This window comes from Pimephales promelas, chromosome 4 (genome assembly GCF_988280905.1).
Source record: "Pimephales promelas chromosome 4, fPimPro1.hap1.1, whole genome shotgun sequence".
In the NCBI taxonomy this organism is placed as follows: Eukaryota; Metazoa; Chordata; class Actinopteri; order Cypriniformes; family Leuciscidae; genus Pimephales; species Pimephales promelas.
The window spans coordinates 22,804,186-22,824,857 of record NC_142772.1 but is presented as its reverse complement, the minus strand read 5'-3'; the positions used below and the strand labels follow the sequence as shown (position 1 = coordinate 22,824,857).

Sequence of the window (20,672 nt, the reverse complement as noted above, 5' to 3'; positions counted from 1 at the left end):
CTAAGCAATAGCATTGAGACTAGATATTATTGTTCTTTCATATTGTGTGCGTACAATGACAAGCCGGAGAAAACTTAGATATGAGAACGGAAAGAAAGGATAATTGTACATTTTAATGGTAGAACATTATATTGTAGAGGTGACATGTTCAAACTGAAGCAATAATTCCCCGTGCGGCAGTCCTTTAGTGTGGTACTGATTCAACCATGTCAACCCTCACAATGCATCAGAGACTGATCATTTTAATACCCAGGATATTAAATATTTCATCACCCACAGTTCAGCAAATAAATCACGAGACCTGTTCTTTTTTTTTCTTTTTTTTAGAAAATTTATTGAATGAATACAATCTACAAGCATGTTGGAGCCTATAGCAATTTCTTCGTACAAAAATAACACACTCCACACAAGGTTCAAAAGGTTTTTCAAGCTACTTTGTGTGGCGCTTATAATGTGCTGTCAGACTGTTCTGTAACGTTAGGTCACAGTGGTCATCTTTCCACGTCAGCAAAGCTGAATGAAATGGTCAGTTAGTTGGGTTTGTGTCCTTGTGTCTTCAGGTGCTGGAAACTAATGAAGGTGGCATGTGCTGGAGAGCTCTCGCAACCTACAACAGAGACAAGAACATGTTAGAACGGACTCTCTTTTATAGCAGACATACATTACATAGAAATTTGAAACTAAAGATCACCCCTAAAATGACAGTGTTCCTAATCAGCTGTCTTAGTGCCTTAGAGGAAATGTTGTGGTAACACTTTACTTGAAGGGGTGTGCGTAAGACTGGCATGACACCTTCATAACCATGACATGACATATGGGTTTATGCATGTTTAACAACTGTCATTAAGTGTCATTCTCTCAATAATGGCATTTTGAATACAAATATGACATTAAGATGTCTTTGTTATGACATCTTGACACATCATAACCTGTCAGTGTCTTTGTCAACTTGACATTCGAGTTTTTTACAATCACTTCGCTACTATTTTCAGAACCTTGATGTCATTTTTCAAAACTCAAAACGGTTATCACTTGTAACACAGGCTGTCTAATGTTCAAAACATTGCGACGTGCATTCACATCTTTAAAGAAATCTTGCACTTGCACAATCATTGGTTTAAAAAACAAATTTACTGTGAAACACCATTGAAACATAACAATAGATCATGTCATTGTTCGTACAATAATTAAATATTGTAGAACAAAAAATACATCTTTGTATAAGTACTGCAGTAATAGAGAGAATACAGATATAGGCCTAGTGGAATCATTGAACAAAGTGTGTGATCTATTGATGCAAAACACTGCACTACAATCACAACATAGGTTTATTGGAATCAAAGCAAAAATATATAATATTACTGTAGGCAACATCCATGGATATTGTAGTCTAATTGGTTCATGCTCCACGCTAATTGGTAAAAATGAATCTCGTTATCTCGAAACGTTCATGATTTACTGTAAACATGGAAGATTGTGTCGGTTTCCTTCCTTTTTCGTGACCTCAACTACAGTGGTACAAATTGAATTTGTCATTAAAAAGTTATCATGACAGCCAATGTCAAAACCAACCACATGAGAGTTTAATGAAGCCAGATGGTTTCTTAATTTCGATAATTAATCTGCTATGTCATGTTTATGACAGGTTGTGTTGTCTTAGTAATGTCAAGTTGTCATGGCAAAGACACTGACAGGTTATGATGTATTGGTTTATGTCAAGATGTCATAACAAAGACATCTCAAACAATGTCATATTTGCATTAAAAATGTCATAATTGAGCGAATGACACTTAATGACAGTTTTCATAAACATGCATAAAACGTGACATGTGTAAGTCTTCGTGTCAGGTTAACGTAAAGTGTTACCATTCAGGGTAATGTTTGTTCAATTCTATTTTATTAAAACCATGAAATTTGAGGCATGTTTTGAAGTGAATCAATCTTTAATCTTTATCTTATTTCAGTTACAGTTACTTTTCACAATTAGTTCAATAAGTATGCTTAACTTTGCTGTATATAAAATTAGTTCTGCAACAATGCAAAAGCAATAGTAGATGCCATTTTATTTTTTACGAATTTTTGCAATTAAGAACATTTTTTTATCTTATTTCTAATAAAAAATATCTCAATTTAGTTTGACATTTATTCTACAATTAAATACCCTGAAACTGAAATATTTGTTTTGCGTGTATGTAAGATACAGTACTATCTGTGATTTCCAGGCAACATATAAAATGTGCACACTGCTTAGTCACTGGTGTGTGTGTGTTTTTTTTTGTTTTTTTTTGTCATTTTAAGTGAAACAAACAATTATCGAACATCATGGAGTCAAAACTATCCATTTTATAGTTCTTAAAGGGATAGTTCACCCAAAAATGAAAATGTTGTCATCATTTACTCACCCTCAAGCTGTTCCAAACCTATATAAGTTTAAAAGACACAAAAGAAGATATTTTTAAGAATGTTGGTAATCAGACAGTTGACAGTAGCCATTGGAAATAAAAATACTATGGAAGTCAATCTGGTTACCAACATTCTTCAAAATATCTTCATCTGTGTTCAGCAGAAGAAAGAAAAAGGTTTGCAACACCTTGAGGGTAAGTAAATGATGACAGGATTTTAATTTGAGTAAACTATCCCTTTAAAGTAAAAAAGAAAATGCAAAAGGTGAGTCTCAAAAAAGTATTTCTTTCATAAAAGCTTTTATTCCTCACTCAGGCTTGTGATTCGACACAAAGAGCTAATTCTGACATTAAGACCTTGCAAATCCCTTGCTGCTCATTTAGTCCAGCTCAAGCTACCATGATCATTTCATTTATCAAGGAGCTAAAAAGAACCTCTCTCTCTCACTCTTATATCTCTCTCTCTATACAGTCCTAGGGAAGTGTCCTCATAAGCATCACAAAGTTTGAGACACAGCTTGCCAGTTTTATTAAAAGTTGTCTAGAGCTAAGAGGGATTTTGACATTCCCAATATTCCGGGCTGTCTGTCGGCAGGCTTCCAATAGTATTACACCTCTTTAATATAGATACACAGTTAATCCAAGTGTACAGTTTGAGGAGAACAGATCAATGAGAAATGGAGGATTGGAGAAAAAATGAACTATTTGTATTGCCCTGTCAGACGTAAAGTGCACATTCATAAGCTGAATTCTGAAGTGGTTTGGCTGTAATAGACCCGGAATGGCCCTCTGACTGCAGCTCTCAAGATCTTTCTTCTGAAATGAAACCTCATTGTACGCACTACTTCACGTAGGCACCATTGTTCAACCATTGTTTTCCCATTTTCCGTGTTCCAAGCTTGCAATAAAAACAAAACAACACAATTGCGCGCACATGATGAAACTTTGCTTTATATTTCACTGGCTTTGAGATCTGATTCGCATCCTGAAACATCATCTTCGATAAAACAAAAATGGAAGGTATCACTATGACATTCTACGACTTGCACTGACCAGGCGTTTAACTTCTTATGAGGCCTTCGATTGTTCAACAAAAGGAAACGATACCCTGCCTCATTATGAAACATGAATCAGATGAATCACTTCAAGTCTAAACCTTTATCACAGATTGTGAACGAGACAAAGATCACCAAGTTCTAAAAAATCTTCACGTACTGTTCGCTAACAAAGAGGAAAACAATAATGGAGTGTCCAACACGTTCTTGTCTTCACCTTTGTTCCTCCTTGTCTTCCCACATGGTTTTTGCTTACACTACTCCTTATAACCTGATAAGAGTGTTCTTTTTTTATATATTGTTGTGAAAAACACAGGTCTGGGAGGGTCTGCGTTTCTGTCTCCTGTCATTATTTATTGTTTGCTGTCTGAGAATAACTTATCCGATTCCACTTACTGCCTTGTAGCTTTTTCTCTCTGTGTATCGCATTATATTTCTTGAAAACTTTAGAAGACGATAACGAGCATGAGATTTTATTCAGGAGAGGACCATTAAGCCAGTACAAATATACTGTTAGCCATATCTTAACGTTTTGCAGATTTCCTTTGAAGATTTAAAGAGTTACCGCAGGTAGGATATTTCTGGACGTCGCTTACGGTCATGTTTCCAGCATTTTCTTCAGTGGCTTGTTAGATGTGTCTCATCCAGCCATCTCCATTCTAAATCTCTTGTCCCAGAAAGTAAATAATTAAATACCGAAATCAAGACAACAACAAAAAGTACTTCAGCCCAGAGGAATAAATTAAAAGTGCTTGCGCTACATATAGCGTGCTGCCTCAGGAGAAGCATTGTGCCTTTGAAGTGTGGTCCGAGAACGGCACAGATGTGTTTTTCAGCATTACTTTGCTTTTACTGACTCTACAGAATTCATCATTCTATCTATGTCAGATTCCTCTCCAACCGCACATTATTTCTCGGAGAAATGAAAGAGCTGCTTGAGCCACTCTTTCCCCAACTGAACCCTGCGACTCAATATGGCGCACACCAGCCACTCCTGCTTCCAACCACACTGATATCCTGAATGAAAGGGGCAACGCCATCTAAGAACCCAAAAACTATCATCTAGGCATTAAATTAAGTGTCCATGTGCACTATATACTACTGAATGCAGGGTAACTACTTTGCGATTGAGGGCAATAAACCAGCTATTAAAACAAACATGTTGTTGGCTACTCGCTCTGCTGGAAAAAAAAAAAACCCTCTAAAGCCAGCCTTAACTGCTTTGCTGGTCTTAGTTGGTCTGCAAACTTGGTCAACCTGCTTGGCTCATTTTAGAGAGGTTTAGGACACTTTTCAGTCTAGGACAGAGATTCCCAATTATTTTAAAATGATGTGCTTTCATTTTCCCTTTTTATTATTTAATTAACTATTAGCTTTTCATCAACTCATTAACTCCAGTTTTAGAAGGCCAGGCCAAAAGACCAGCTTATGCCCAAAGTATAGACCCTTTTACAGTTGGTAAACATGGTGACGTTTTTTTGTGGGCGGAGCTTAGGTGGAGGCAGAAAGATCCATCTGGCCGCTTCACTAACGCTAGTTAGCAAGGATTGTTAGCTTGTTTTTTAACAATGACTGGAGAAAATCCGATATTATCTTAATGTGTAAGGTCACTCAGTGTCCAGGACCGCGATTGTTATTTCCAAAAGTTATTTTTAACGAACGGAACCAGATTGGCCGACCTGTAGCTGCCTACACGCTCACTCAATGCATGGATGATCTGACAGGATTAAAGTACGTTACCTCGGTTGAGTGGCCTGACTTCTACACCTACCTAATAGAGAAACCAATCGTAAAGAAAAACTTACTGAGGCATATAAATCTTTAGATGCTTTTATGGTCCTGTACAAGACTTGTGTGTATGATCCGCAGTTCTGCCGAGTCAGCGCCGAGACCACGACAATGTAAAGAGTGACATTACAGTGCGATTTTAATGATGTGAATATTTTCTAGAAATAAAAGTTCCAGATACAGCATATTCATTTTTCATCAATTCTTGCACCAAACAACACAACAAGATGACATTTAATAATAGTAACAATTATTTAAGCTCCTTATTATGTAGCCGAATCTGTGCTGTTTTGCATTGACCGCCTCCAGTTTTCACTTTGTTTTGCCTCCAGCTAGCGCCGTGACGTGACTGTGATGTCGGCGCAAAAGGGGTCTATACAGTAGCTGTCTGTGTTGTGTGATGGCCTGTGGAATGTCTGTGTGACATTTTTTTAGTCTACAACAACACATGTGCGAATGACTTGAGTCTTTCCAAAGGAGTATATGGCTTGAGCACTCAACTGTGCACATGATACAGAACCTGATTTCACCTAGTGCAAATGTTCATGGATCATTATCAACATCTTTGTTGATCCTGGTACAACATTCCAATCAACCAATCAGAAATGAAGGGACAAGTTTACAGTTTATGTCAAGTTTAGGCTTACAACAATGGTTAGGTGCTTCTACATCAGTGTTATTCACCTATCACCTCCCTCTGATATTAGGGATAACTTAAAGGTGCAATATGTAATATTTCTGAGGATCTATTGACAGAAATGCAATATAAGATCCATAACTATGTGTTCTGTGGTGTATAAAGACCTTATTTAATGAACTGTTATGTTTTTATTACCTTAGAATCAGACATTTATATCTATATTACTATTTATGCAATTGTACGTGATGAAATTGCGAGAACTGTTTGATGAAAAAGAGAAAAAATGTGATTCCCCAACATCCTGTTCTCACTAGGCTACTACCTTAATGTAAGGAGTCATTTCTTATTACTTCCTATGATAATCAAGTGTACTACATCATAGAAAATGCTGGGAACATTTAATTTCTCATCTTGTTTTATTTCAGACTTTAATAAGTGGAAAATAAGGTGTGGCCCCTTTAAGAGCTGCGCGCTCCCAGTTGAACTGTCACCAGTATTATATTGTATGTGCCATGCAAACACTCCATGTGTGCGGGTAATTTCTGTTTGATGCTATTTATCTTATCTTATTTTGTTTATTAAGTAACAATGTGGACAGTAAAACTTGTGACAGACAATTATACGAGTTCGATTTGAGAATAAAGTGTGAGTTGTGAGATGCCAATCGCCTCTGTGAGTCTGTCTGACCTCTGCAATAACTTTCCTACTATCCCTACTTTTCTTCCAATCACAACGCGTTATAAGGCCTTAATAAACACATCAAAATTACAAAACATTAATGAGTCGAACAAGTTCTGTAGCTTTACAAAAGGAATATGCTACAACTTCTGTAAAAATGAATAAATGAAATATAAAAAAATTAAAGTGTGCTCCTGTTTTACAGCTTTTCGATGATGTTCATGTCGCGTAATTACGTCACTTCATAACGATCCCTTGCAACAGGTGGAAATGGCTGTTCGTGTGAAGCAAACGCAACATTTTTCAACTTTTTGCACAGATATATGTGACTTTTTTTGGAATGAAAAAGCGAGGATTATAAAATGCATATTTTGCACGGCAATCGTCAATTTATGTGGCGAAAGTGCGGCGTATTTGAAAAAATGCGGCCCCCGCATAAATATGCAGACTTTGGCTGTGATCATGCGATCACATAATCACGTTTTTCTGGAGGGACTAATTTTGTGAGAAGTGACTTTTCCCTTGTCATTGGTGTAAAATATGTAGTTGGATTGTTTCATGTAACTTAGCTCTTCTCCCTCGCTGTGTTATGACTTTGACAATCAGCTGATTAGTACTATTGACCGTAAAACAGTAATGTTACAGGAGTCACCAACCCATCGATCTTGGAAGCATTTTAAGTCGATCGCGAAGAGTTTTCAAAACCAGTGGAAAAAACCCCCAAACAATAAATCTATTCACTATTATTTATTAATTTGTGTGTAGTAAATGGTGTCTAGGGGATGCGGACACATACAGTCACATCATTTTTGCAGCGTGCACCTTTGCACTCATGCAGACGCATCGAGTTTAAACAATGCTTTACGCTTTAACCAGCTCAGCCACAGCCCTACAGCATAACAGCTCATATTAGCCAGCTAAACTTTTAATACCCTGTTAGAAAAAAATATGTAGTTGGATAATTTCATGTGGTTCTTCTTCCTCGCTGTGTTATGGGTTTGCTATTTGGGGAGAAATGTGCTGGTTACGTTTGTGAAACAATCGGCTGAGTACTATTAATTTATTATTACTTGATCCTCACCTGACTATGGCTTTGTAAACTTTATCCATGATGTGGTTTATAATGGACAGTGGTACAGAAACTTGGCTTACTCTGGCTGTTTTCTGCTGTCTCAGGTGATATGTTTTTATCCCGTTTTAGCCACCATAGCTTCTTCGAAAGGGAGGGGTGAGTAGTGGGCTGAGCCATTAGTGCAACTCGTAACCGAACCGCTAGATGCCACTAAAATCTACACACTGCACCTTTAAAAGTAGGGTTAGGTTCATGAATAGGGATAGGGTTATGATTGCACTTTCTGACAGGAATGTTGTTCCAGGATCAACAAATAAGTTGCCCAAGGAATGCTTCCGTCTCTGCAAAATCAGAAAGTCCCAAGCAAGTCTGAGAAGAAAGCAAAAACTGAAATAAACCAGGGCCTTTAGGCTGAATAAAGGTTTTTTTTTTTTTGTAGTGCCCGACCGATAAAGGATTTTGAAGGCCGATACCGATACAAATATTTGTTTTAAAATCCGATATTCTGAATTATCGGCAGATATTTATCTTTACCTAAAACCTACTATTTAGAGATTTTAATCTAAATCCATTACAGAACGACAGTCTGCAACGCACACTTGGCGTCATTGGATTTCACACACGTGTAAAAAGAAAGGCTAACTTTTATGCACAAGATACATGAATGTTCTAAATGTTCACTCCTCGCACAGCCCATTCTCACCCCAAAGGCGTCACTTAACTGACGCCTTGGGAAGCATTTGGACATGCTTCAATATCTGACGCTTTAGGCGCCCTTTAGCGTCAGTAAGATGACGCCCTAGGATCGCGTGTACCCTACCCCCACCCCACACCTAAACCTAACCGCGTCCTCTAACAGACGCTTTCCTTTAGCGTCAGTTAGATGATGCCGTAGGATCGCGTCATGTAAGTGACGCTAAAGGGCGCCTAAAACGTCAAATATTGAAGCATGGTCAAAGGTGACGCCTTGGGGTGAGAATGCGTTGCCTCGCAAGTCTAACATACATTTTACAATGCAGGGACTGTAAATAAAGATATGCTAGTTATAAATACAGTAATCATTACTTTATTTAGGCAGAAAAAGTTCATTGTGGTTTCCAAGCTCATTAATGTTAACGTTAGCGGTCTTCCACTGATGATAGTGGCATTAGCTAGCTTTGTGGTTAGCTAGTCTATGATGAGCCATAATTTAGCAATAGATGAAGTCATTCTGCAAATAATAAAACATACATTTTCAATATTACAGGCCAAGGCGAGATGATTGAAGCGTGTTTCGTCCGTTTTTATTTTATTTTTGAAATATTCATTTATTGGCCATTATAACTGCCGATACCGATAGTTTGGAAAATGCCTAATATCGGCCAGCCGATATATTGGTTTGGCTCTAGTTTTTTGTTAGTTTCTTTTTGTTTTTGATGGTCATCTCAGTTAGTATTAACAGACACTGTTCAAAATGTACAGTGTCCTACCAAAGGATAAGGAGTTTGCAATGGTTTGTCATGCCTTTGCTCCCTGTGAGGTAACTTTATTTCTTTGATTCACCTCAACCAACTTTAACTGTTGAGTTGTTTTTGTCCCTCGGTGACCACCTCTTAACCCCAAAGACGACCCCTCATTTAATGTGACATACATAACAGTACAGTATACTAACCTTTCATCCTCACAGCAAAGAGCAACGCATCTCCTCAGAAGCACCACTAGAAGGAAAGAAGAAAAAACACAATAATTAGTGTCATGTGTGAATGAACTGCTTCTATATGTCTAGTTAAACCTGTCAAAATCTCTCTGCTCCTTTCTGACCTGAAGTAAATGACGTGACCTACTTCTTCCTCCACCTACAGCTCTTTTGTTGGTGTAGATAAAAGCAACTCCTCACCACATATCTGACAATCCATAAGTAAAGCACATTCCAGTGCACAGTCTCACTCCCAGCCGAACAGAGGAACACTAAAAGAGTTTCAGCTATTATAAATAATTTACAGAATTTTTCATTCGCCCTTTTAACCTCTCTGCAAAAATGGCTCAGGTTAAAAATATATGCTCCGCATCCGCTCGGTGTATGAAGGCGGATCAGAACCTGGTCCTGGAGAAGCCTGTGGTAAAGTCAAGTCTTATGTTGTCCGTGCTTTCTTGTGCTGATGTGAGAACGAATTCATGTGCGACTATGGGGCGGAGGAATATAAAAACGCTAAACCAAATATCGTCCCTGACCAGGACGTCTCAAGGTCGAACTCAACTGTTTCTCCATTCAACTGTGAAAATCCTACTACTAATGTAACGATTAATGCACATAATTGCTTTCCCTCCTTGTCCCACTGAATCAAGTGCTTTGCCCTAGGTTTGGTACGGCCCTGGCATGCTGCGTTGTTGCCATGGAGACCAGGATAAACCCTTGCTCTTCTACCAGGCAAGACGGGTAAGGCTAAGCATCAATGTACATACAAACACACCCCCATCTTGGTATCTGACACCAGACAGCACAAATATCTCGGTTCTTTGCCAGGGGCTCCTCTCCTTTCATATGTGTGCAAATGAATTCATGGCCATCTAAGAGTGGGCGAGATCAACCCCGTCTTCCAACGGCTAACCCAATGGAGCAGGTCCATCACAGGGCCTTTCAGAAACTGCGAAATCTGAGATAAATGCATTTAGCACTGTGTAAAAAAGGGGTGCAATATTTTCCAATTTTTATCATTTTCATAAATCTTTTCAGTTTTGACACTATAATTAGATATTTGGAAGTTCATATCCATTAAATTGTGTGCGTGTGTGTGTGTGTGTGTGTGTGTGATATGTCTGTGTACAGATCTCCGCATGCTTTTGTGAGTATCCAGGGACATGTACAGTTTATCCCTCTGTTCATCCTGAAACGATTCTTTTCATTAGCTGTTATCAATAATGTAACATTGTGCTTGTTCAGTTTTCTTCTCTCTCCACTACATTACATATGCACTACCACATACACGAACCAAGCAGGCATATGTGAAACACACACACACACACACACACACCACACATGACCTACAAACGCTGTCTTATGTTTAGATATTCAATTTGTCAGTATGCTCATCACACCATTTGAATTGGGTTTCAATCATTACACGTCAGTACTGTTTTTATTATTATGTACTGCAGTGTTAAATAATAAATAAATAAATAATAACAATACATTTAAGATAACAAACAATAATAAGGTGGCATGTTTAATATCTTAGCTATACAAAATTGCTAAAAAAAAAAGAAAAAGAAAATCTTCTCTCCCCAGGATGGAAGAGCCTCTACTTACTTACCCATACACTAAAGATAATCCTTTGTGATTGGAGGGCTAATTTGAAGTGTCAATTATTCTTATGCAAATGCATATGTTCTTTCTCACATTTCAAAAGAGGCTGAGCACAGATGGCTTCCCACAAATCATGCCACGCAAGGCAAAGCAGCCCGCCAGACAATAAGACCTTGTATAATGTGATGATGGTGTCTACATGTCTGTCCTCCCTCATGCTGTTGGGGTGCAAACTAGCTCTTGTTTACCACCAACACAGTGATAACAAAATAATTGCCTGATATTGATATCCTATGACCATTTATCAAAATTCTAATAAAATGCGGGGGGGGGGGGGGGGGGGGAAACAAGCGATTCATATAATTTAAAGTAACATTAATATAGAGTTATGGTCTACATTTACTGTATGTTGCATTTAATGGACGGCAACTGTAAACTGAATCACCCTCTCTATAGTATACGCTGGAAAACATGGGCAGCAAAAAGGAGAAGAAAGAAAGAAAGAAAAAGGATAGTCAAACAGAAAGAAAGAGACAGTAAGGAACAAGAGGCTGCTCTCTCAGCGTGACCTGAACAAGCCACTAAAACGTGATTTCTGACAGTTTGCTAGCACTCAGACTGAGAGACAGCAGCCTCTCTGCTTTCACACTAAAGACCATGATTTTGCCTCAGAAGTCGGCTGACAGACACACCTGCTTCGAAACCAAGCAACTCCCAGACAAATATGTGGATAGGCTTCAACCAACTAGCATTGAAATGGCACTTTAAGAGCTACAGAGGAAAGACAACTTGGTCATGTGGAAAAAATGAGTTCATATTTTGAATGCAATTTATACCAATTTATTCCTTTTTAAAAAGGAAGATACCGGAAGAGACTGCACAACAAAAGACAGTGTTCCTTGACCTTCTCAGCTGATCCATCGCTTAACAAAAAGGAAGTGAAAAGAAGACCCCAAAGAAAACTTTTCAGAAGAGTGGATCAAACAACCAGCTCTGGCGTCTTGTTACAACACAACAATGGAGCCATTGAAACCAAGACTGAACATGGCAACCGGGTCCACAGGTTTTGATTGTCTCACAAAGGGTCAAGAGGGAGAGGAGAAGCTGAGTGTTGAGATATTTTAGACGATAATGGTGCTCCAGAAATGAGATGGTTTCAGTTTGCCAAGTTTGTTTTGACTTATCTGCCTCAGAGGCTAAAGTTGTTAATCCTGGACGGCTAAAGAAATAAGAGAATTGTCCAGACTTTAATACCTCCTGTCCATGTGGACAACAGATTGGCCAACAAGATACAGTAACAGGAGTGTGTAGAGAGTGAATAAAGTGATACTTTACACAAACACTGTTCCTGAATAATGTTAATTGGGGCATAAAAGCTGAACCCTTTCAACTCCACACCCTAATGCCAGTCAAGTTAGCCGCCACACAAAGCCAAACCAAGATGTTTTCTTGCATACAATAGACAAAGTGCTTGAGACCTAATTGTACTGTGATTCACACTTACTCTAAATAGCATTCACCCTTCATTGCTACCAACAAAATCTCAACTGAAAGATGTTGTAATCAAAACATCTAAGTGCATTGCGGTGGACAGTCCGCCAAAGGGGAGCACCTGTTGGTTATCCAAACCCTATTGATTAGCCCACATGGGAAAGAAGAACAGACAAATCTGATTGGAAGAAAGGCTCAGTTGAAATTTCTTTCAATCATTACTAGCAAATTTCGGCCTTCCTCAAGTCCCTGTAACTCACAAAGTAAGTATCACTAAGTGTTTAATCATAATTATATCTTATAATGAATCATGAATTGAGTCATGAATGAATCATGAAATATCTTATAATGGTCATGAATTGAGAAATAAATGTTTTTGCTTTGATCTTTTGACATATACAGTAAGAGGTCATTGTATTATACAAATTTCCTATAAGTTTCAGAACTCAAAACTTGCAAGTCCAAAAACAGTTTTTATTGAAACCAGGCTCATGAAAATGAATAATTTTGGATTTTGTCACATTATTAAGCCATAGTGCGCCGAAATACCAAACTCACAGCAATTCTTATGTATTTTACGAGGTGGGTAATTGGTACGAATTCATACGATTTTTACTAAATCGTACATATTTTACAAGTTGCCCAATTCGTATGAGTGACCTACCCGTGACCACGTGCCCAAACATCCCCATCACTGAATTTTAGACAAATCATACGAATTCATATGAATTAGCCACCTCAAACTCACCAGTACGAATTCGTGTGAATTGATCGTGAGATATTGTTGGAAAGACCACCTCTGTAGAAGAGCTACCCCTACTTCTACATCATTGCCTCTTTAGCCCCTCCCACTGACGCGTGTCGAGATACTAAATACGAGACAGAAGCTAACACAGGATTGTGCCATTGTCTTTGCATTGCCCTCCTTGTGATTCTAACATTAAGAATGCGTGGATGCAGAAGACACGGTTCGCTTCATTTTACTTCAGATTCGTTTTTAAACAAGACACAGTTCGGCCTAAGCTTTTCGGAGAGACTGAAAATAAAAGATGATGCAGTGCCAACAACATTGGATCCAACAGTAATGTCACAACAGACAAGTGTGAGGAACAGTGTTTTTACCATGTGTCACTATTGCTTTGTCTGTTTGTAGCGGATGTTTGTCGAGCCTCGGTCAGGTCAGTCTTGAAACATTCGCCACACTGTTACAGATCGTTAATATGCAAAACGGTTACCCGATCATAGCAGTGTGCGTTTACTTCCAAGTCTTGAATGCGGCACGCCTATCAAAATGGAGCATTCGAAAAAGAGAAGGTAAAAAACAGGATAGAAAATAGCGTACTACTCCTAAATTAGAATGCTTTTTGATGGAAAAATCTTGATAACATTTTAATTGGACCACAAAAAAAAAAAAAAAAAAAAAAACAACAAAAAACATGATAATACAAATACAAAAAAAAAATCAGTTCAAGACTCGTCACCTCTATAGAGACCAGTTGATGTCTAGACTACAAGTCAGTGTTGTAGTACTCGAGACTCGGACTCGTCTCGGACTCGGTCTCGAGACCATATTTTAATGGTCTTGGTCTTGTCATGGACTCGTGTGCATTTGGACTCGGAATTGACTCGTACTCGAAATTTTTTTTTTTAGGACTCGGACTTATTCCCGAGTCCACTCGAGTTCAATTCGAAATATTTTTCATGATTATTAATGTATGTTAATAAAATATTTCTTTAAATTGATTGACACGCCCAGTGATTGGTGATTTTCTATTGCGCAACTGCGCATGACAAATTGTAATAAAATTACTTTTAACACCACCTACTATGTGGCCTTTTTACCCTAAACTGATCATATTTTTTAAACTCTAAGTAAAAAAAAAAAAAAAAAAGGATTTCTCTAAGCAAATAAAAGTAAATTAGGTAATCAACCCTCACTGGTCTCGGTCTCGACTCGGACTCGACCGTCTCTGGTCTCGGACTCGACTCGGACTCGACTCTCTCTGGTCTCGGTCTCGACTCGGACTCGAGTGAGGTGGTCTCGACTACAACACTGCTACAAGTAATGAACAGCTGTAGGAAAAATGGTTTCTTAATGTCTCAGACATTGTTTGCTAAAATAATGGTTCCCCAAATGAACAAACTACAATGAAAGAAACTCAAGAAACTCTAAAACTAATAGTAGTAGTAAAGGTTTACTTCCAGCAGAATAATGAAACCTTCCAGTACAAAATGGTGGCTCACTTCATACCAAAAGCTAAGTCCAGACAAGCAACCATGATGCTGTCACAAACACTGTCACTGTGAGGGCGGACATGCCTATTCACACAACTCACACTAGTCTCTCCATGTGCCAGCCAGTGTTTTTCCTTTTCACCTATCTCTCCCAAAAAAGTGTGTGTGTGTGTGTGTGCGTGTGTGTGTCATACACATCAAAACGGTAAGGTGAATCCTTTTGAGCTGGCAGTGCAGTTGGCCACAGAATGAATAAACATCCATGTCAGGAGAAACTGATACACTCCCCTTTTCAAGCAGACGGGCCTCTCGTGGGAAATCCAGCACTAACACAATGGATAGAGACTGCCTTTTGTTGAGTCTCTCAGCTATGGATTACTTCTTCTCTCGAGTCTGTAGGGTGAACAGACCACTCCCCTCGGTTCCTATTCCCCTTCTCGCGCACAATTAACTTGAATCTTTTTCACACTTATCCATATTAGAATGCATTTATAATGGGTCACTTCAGAGAGTTGGAAATTAGAAATGATGTATGCTGGCTCTCAACATGGGATGCCGTTGTGCTGGTATGTCCCTACCAGGCTTAAAAACAGCTAGTTAAGGTACCAGCCTAAACAGATAAATACCTAGCTAAAATACCTGTACATAATAGTCAAAGTTGATCTTTTCAACTCCTACCTCAACCCATAGTTAATGAACTCATAGTGAAGATTTTTTTTAATTCTGGCAACACATCCTCTGAACATGATCCAAAACAAACTCTAAGCAAAAGCTCCTGACAGGTCAAACTGAGGGGATTTACATGAAGTTTATCCGTATAACTCCATAGTAACATTTTCAGGGATGTTCAACACTAGTTTTAAAATTAGACTTGATCTTGACATATTACATACTTTACATGCACCCATCACATTCAATAACTATGGCAGCTGACAGGCCACCACTATGTCTTCAATATTCAATTGGAAAGCAATTTCCATAAAACAAAATCCATTTGATAATCCTTTAATAATATTTACATATATACTAGGCTATATAATAAGTAAGGGGTCTTGCATCAGCCTGAAGGGGTTTATGAGAGAACAACCAGCTGGACGCAAATTATCTGAGTTTTCATATTTTATTAGCTCACCAGAATGCAAAACTTCCACAAATAAAAAACTTTCCTGTTACCGCTGGATGGTGCAATTGACCAATCAGAGTCAAGTATTCCACATAGCCGTGTAATAATATTATATAATAGAAACAATCCCAATGACAATTAAACAAAACTGCAATATTTGATGGAATTGCATGTCAACTACACTGATGTGACAATGTCTCAGTGTTAGTCAACACCGAAAACAAGATTTATATATCTTGAGCTCATCTTACATACCCTGATTTGCCATTTTCCAGTCAAGAGAAGATTTCTCTCACTCCCCTCATCTTTCATTCCCTATTATTTGCTTTCAGCTTCCATTTGTCTCACAATAAAGTTGTTATGAATGACAGTTTGGTGAGCAGAATAGGTACTGCCCGAGCCTGCTGTGTGGCTACAAAGTCGGCCCATTCTCTTCGGGCCGGGCTCTGTTACGGGGCCCTGGGCAGTGGGACAAGGACAACATTGCTGGGACATTCCCAGACTGACGGAAACAATCAGACTCAAAACCAGGGTGAATCTTGGATCCACTTGTCCTTTCAGTGAGGACATCTTGATACAGTCCAACTATCAGTGAACCATGTATCTTTTACAGTTAAATGGGAATCTAACCAAACACACAGGTGTGCAAAAAATTGAGGGCTTATTTCACTTGGCGCTTAAAGGGACAATGTGAACTTTTTTAGGTATTTTATAATCTAAAATCAATATTTGTATTCATGAATTTTGTATGTACTCAATGGTGTACAAAAACCTATGTCAATAATATGACTTATCCTCGTAAACGAAGAATTTTTTATCTTTATATACATGGGACGGTAGGTCCACGGAGGCTTCCATGTGGTTCAGCCATCTTGAATGCTATAATAGCTGAGAGGGACAAAAAGTACTCGCGTGACATAACTGAAAGCAGCAGAAGCAGAGGAGCAAAGCAGTGAGAGGCGCATGTCACTGCCCCGGCAAGTTTCACAGTCAGTAATTCATACTGTAACATTCGTTTGGTTGTTGTGTCAAGTTGCAGTTTGTTTGAAATAACAAACCTGTTCACCCGAAGGAACACTTGACAAAGTGCTATTAGAAGACATCCTGTCATCGCTTTTTGGTACATATCGGCTACCGTAGATACAACGCTCATTTGAAAAAGCTATGCGCTGGAGAGCACAATTTGTTTTTAATGCAAAATACAATTTCACCACTAGATGGGAGAAATTCCTACACATTATCCCTTTAAAGAGATTGTTCACCTAATAATGAAAAATGTTGTCATCATTGAATCACCCTTATGTCAGATATTGTCCCAAGTTAGATATTATCCCTGCTCGTCTTTTTAAGGATGTTTTTTTTTCTACCATTAGTCCTATGGTAACCGCTATCATAAACAGCTCTTTATCAGAAGGTGTAGTTCCAGCTAGTTTTAAAAATGCAATTTTGCAACCTATGTTGAAAACTCAACTTGATCCAGAAATGTGCAGTAACTATCGACCGATCTTTAAACTGCCTTTTATCTCTAAGGGTTTGAGAAAGTAGTTTTCTCACAGCTCCAGTTTTATTTGAATTCTTTTAATATTTTGGACATATTCAAATCTAGCTTTAGATCATTACATAGCAGCTTTGTTGAGGGATACAAATGATATATTGCTTGCTCTGGATTCAGGCTCTTGTGTTGTGCGGGTTCTGTTGGACCTGAGCACTGCATTTGATACCATTGACCACAACATTCTTCTAGAACGGCATGTATGTATAGAATGTATATCAAGGGCACTGTATTACAATGGTTTGCTTCCTACCTCAAAAAGGGGATTTTTTTCTGTAAATTTAGGAAATTGTTCCTCGTCATGTTTTGTTTTGTTTGGTGTGCCCCAGGAATCTATTTTGGGACCTTTACCGTTTTTCTTTTAAATGCTCCCTTTGACCTTAATTTTTCATAAGTACAACATTTCATATCACAGTTACGCAGACGATTCTCTGCTTTACCTTCCAGTAAGGCTTGACACAACTGCTTCATTTGATGTCTTATTGGAATGTGTAGATGATATCAAGAGGTGGATGACAAATAATTTTCTGCAGCTAAATTAGGATAAAACAGAGGTTGTAATTCTGGGTTGTAGATTCCTCTCCTGGTCTGAAAGCCCAGTTAGATCCTCTTTTAACAAATGTATGCAAACAAATTAAAAACCTTGGAGAGATCTTTGACTCTTCATTATTTTTGATAAACAAATTAGTGCTGTTATTAGAGGAAGCTTTTTCCATTTTAGGTCTATTGCAAAGTTGAAGAACCTTCTTTTAAGCAAAGGTTTAGAAGTTGCAATTCATGTATTTGGAACATCTCAATTAGACTATTGCAACTCTCTTTATTGTGGCCATCCTCAGTTTCATTATCTCGATTACAAATTGTTCAAAATGCAGCTGCAAGACTGTTGACTGGGTCTAGAAAGAGGGATCATATTTATCATTTTTTGGCTTCACTGGCTATCCCTTCACTGGCTTCCCATTAAGTTTAGAGTTGATTTTAAGATCCTTATGTTAGTTTATAAGGCATTGTCTGGCTGTGCATCAAGGTATATTTGTGATCTTATTGTGCCATACTGTCCTGCTAGGGCACTGTTCAAATCACTTGTTTTTAAATGTGTCACGATGTCCCTACAAATTAAAGGGTGATCAGGCCTTTTCTATGACTGGGCCCAAGCTTTGGAATGCTCACCCGCATCATATGAGGTCTGCTCCTTCATTGGACATTTTTAAATCCAGTCTGAAAACACATTTTTTATTCTTTAGCTTTTGGAAACTTGTAATTTTTTTTTTTTTTATAGTGTAGTCCTGTTATGCACTATGTACAGCACTTTGGATCAATTTTTATTGTGTTAAAAGTGCTTTATAAATAAAGGTTGTTGTTGTTGTTGTCATTCCAAACCAGTATGACTTTTCTTTCTTGTGCAGAACACAAAAGAAGAATGTTGGAAACCAAATCATTTTGGTGGCCATTGACTTCCATTGTACAGACAAAACCAGAGGGTTAATTTTGATAGAATTTTTTAAAACTTTGTTAGAATTTGTTAGAAGAGGAAAATTAAGTCCTTTTAGGTTCTTTGAAGTACCAGTACACAGATGGTCACCTAAAGAACAATAGAGGTTCTCAACTGGCATCAGGTTTTGCAAAACATGTTTGCAATCTTTGCTTTTAAACAACATAACATATAGAAGGAAATTTATCTTTGTTTTACTGTGTAAAAGTAAGATGAGTGATTCTTTGCAGGGATGGAGGCTTGTCAAATTGAAAAAGAGCAGGGACAATGCAACGCATATCTAAAAGGCCTCCAATCCAAAGGACTCGCACAGCAACCATGGGAATGAAGGCTACTGGGGTTCAAGGTCAATGCTAGAATAGAGGCCTGCAGATGCATTGTCTGTTTTGCCCTCACACATATTACTCACACACATATGCAAACATGCATTAGTACACCACTACCAACAGAAGTCATCAGCACCCCCACTAGCGCAGGTCTGTTTGTGTGTGACACAAAACCAACAAAGCAACAGTTCCGCCGGTATGTACGTGCATGTGTGTGGGCGCATTCACATGTGCACACTCACTCGTCCTATAGAAACAACAGCTGTACACATACACAGAGGATAAATTTCCCACAGCTTTGTTTGTCCATCCAGACAAGCTTGGAGCTAGCTGGCCAGCTAGCTGTGAGAAATGATCTAAGACCTAGAGAAAAGAAAGACTCGGGCCAAAGCTGAGGAGAGAGTCTGTGATTAGCTCCTTTGTTGGAGGTCTTTTGAGCTTCATTGGCTCCAAAGAAAGACCGTCTAATGAATCCATCCAAGCTTGGCCCAAACTTTGTGTGGACGACAAACTAAGTTATGGTGGTCTCCCGGTGCACCGCCGCACAGCATAATGATACAGAACGTTTGCACATATGGTCCCCTGATTTCAGGACCTCAAGTAAGCACTTTCTCATATGCCTGGTCACCCGTTCGCTCCAAGACACCAGGGGCACTGAGCCAAGGGGACGAGTTTACTAGGCCTGGTGTGACTGAAATGTATTTTTAAAAAGGTCTCTACCTCTGTACGTCTGTATGAAAATGCTTATATTTTGCAGTTGTTTGTTTAACATTTTATTTTATATTTTGTAATGAACGAATGATCAAAGTTATACTGTGTGTTTGAGAATATTATAGGTCAGTGGTCTCAAACTCAGCTCCTGGAGGGCCACAGTCTTGCAGAGTTTAGTTCCAACCAGCTCCAACTCACCTGTTTGGAAGTTTCTAGTAATTCTAGTAATGGTTCTGGGTGTTTTTAATTACTGTAGAGTTGGAGCTAAACTCTGCAGGACTGTGGCCCTGCTGTAACTGAGTTTGAAACCACTGTCTTCGGGGGATTCCCTCAGGACGAGTTGTTGCATTTAAAAAAAAAAAAAAGCTAGATGTATGGTAGTGAAATGAAAAGAAAACTATAGAGATGAGCTTTTTAAGTAAAACGGTGCGAGTAAAATGGTCAAAAAACATAATTTTTACACATTTACAATATAACAATGCAAAAGCAGTGCAGTGGAATACAACAGGCTCTGTGTAAACAGCCTCTTAGTAATGTTATGCTGTAATGACTTTCTTTCATATTTTGTGAAATGGCTAAATGGTTTTTTTTCTTGATAATAAAAAGTGCTCTTTGATGAACCTGCAAAGCATATGAGAGTAAAGCTAGACATAAACAATTCAACACGCCAGGGTTCAAATAAGGTTATGTGAAATTCATTTTGCAATTTGTTTTTTAATGATTATTAAGTTATTATATACACTACCATTGAAAGTTTGGGTCAGAAGGCTTTTATATATATATATATATATATATATATATATATTTTTTTTTTTGTAGGAAGTCTC

At 38.3% G+C, this 20,672-nt stretch overlaps 1 long non-coding RNA gene across 6 annotated transcripts in view; it reads right to left on the bottom strand.

Annotated features, from left to right (window-relative positions):
- Window positions 1-304: 304 nt before the first annotated feature.
- Window positions 305-20,672, bottom strand: part of LOC120472025 (uncharacterized) — a 53,442-nt gene continuing 33,074 nt past the window's right edge. For all 6 annotated transcript variants that reach the window (XR_016168295.1, XR_016168297.1, XR_005620897.2 and 3 more), the window contains 2 exons: window positions 9,287-9,332; window positions 305-607 (listed from right to left, as the gene is read on the bottom strand). This is a non-coding gene — a long non-coding RNA (uncharacterized LOC120472025). The remainder of the gene's footprint in view (window positions 608-9,286; window positions 9,333-20,672) is intronic.